Genomic DNA, 1437 nt, shown 5'->3' on the forward strand with positions numbered 1-1437 from the left:
ATCATTGCACAGGTAAGTTCAACCAGTCGTTTGTCGCTGACGCTTTACCTGAATGGTTTTTACGCTACACATTAAAAGGAATGACCATTTTGGGAACCAGTCAAAATAGTTTACAGACGTTTTCCGAAAAACGTCTGACTGAACAATGAATATCACACATTAAAAAACAAAAATAAATTACAGTTCCACAAACTAACTTACAAAGTAAAAAAATTACTAAACCAATTAGTTACCCTCCGCCCCCAAGTTTGTTGTTTCAGCTCATTCTCTACTCATTACCCAGTATATACGCCTACATGTGGGGTTTTTTTTGGGGGGTGGGGTGGGGTTGGGGAGTGGTGGGGGTCAAGGCCGTAGATCTAGCAGAGGTTGGGGTTGGAGTAAAGAGGCTGTTGTCATCCTAGAAAATACCTTTAAAATGCTAAGTTTTTGGTCAAACGGAGTAGACTATACTGTACCCTAGCTGATTACGTCTGGGATGGGACATAACCCAGTGGTAAAGCGCTCGCTTGATGCGCGGTCGGTGTGGGATCGATCACCGTCGGTGAGTCCATTGGCTTTTTCTCGTTCCAGCCAGTGCATCACGACTGGTATATCAAAGGCCGTAGTATGTGATATCTTGTCTGTGGGATAGTGCATATAAAGAATTGCTGCTAATCAAAAAGAGTAGCCCATGAAGTGGCGACATCAGGTTTCCTTTCTCAATATCTGTGGTCCTTCACCATATGTTTGACGCCATATAACCGTAAATAAAATGTGTTGAGTGCGTCGTTAAATAAAAACATTTCCTTTCTGATTACGTCTTTAATGCCAGGCCCGGGGTGGGGGGGGGGGGGGGGAGGTTCTAGCTTCGTTGGTATCTAGAGCGCTCGCAGGAGTGCTTGGGTCAAGGATCGAATATTCTTCGAGGACTCTTTTTCTGATTATGATTTCCCCGTCCCAGCCAGTGACCCACGGTTGGTATATCGAAAGCCGTGGTATGTGCTGACCTCTCTGTGGGATCCTTTGCTGCTAATGGGAAACTGTATAGCGGATTTCCCCTGAAGAGTGAAGACTCGGTGGATCCATTAAATTGATTGGGTGTTTTCTTGTTCCAACCAGTGCACCACAACTGGTCAAAGGCCGTTGTATGTGCTTTCCTGTCAGTGGGAAAGTGCATATAAAAGATCCCTTGCTACTAATGGAAAAATGTAGCGGGTTTCCTCTGATGACTACGAGTAAAAATTACCAAATGTTTGACATCCAATAGCATATGATTAATAAATCAATATTATCTAGTGGTGTCGTTAAACATAATTTTTTTTTAAACAAAACAAATATGGACTATGTATCTAAGAGGCCTTTAATTTGTGTATATATTTCGCAAAAATAAGTATGTAAATAAAACAAAATAAATAAATAATGTTCGAAATATAATGAGCGAAGAAGTATGGTGTG

Source organism: Gigantopelta aegis, chromosome 7 (assembly GCF_016097555.1).
Source record: "Gigantopelta aegis isolate Gae_Host chromosome 7, Gae_host_genome, whole genome shotgun sequence".
Taxonomy (NCBI): domain Eukaryota; kingdom Metazoa; phylum Mollusca; class Gastropoda; order Neomphalida; family Peltospiridae; genus Gigantopelta; species Gigantopelta aegis.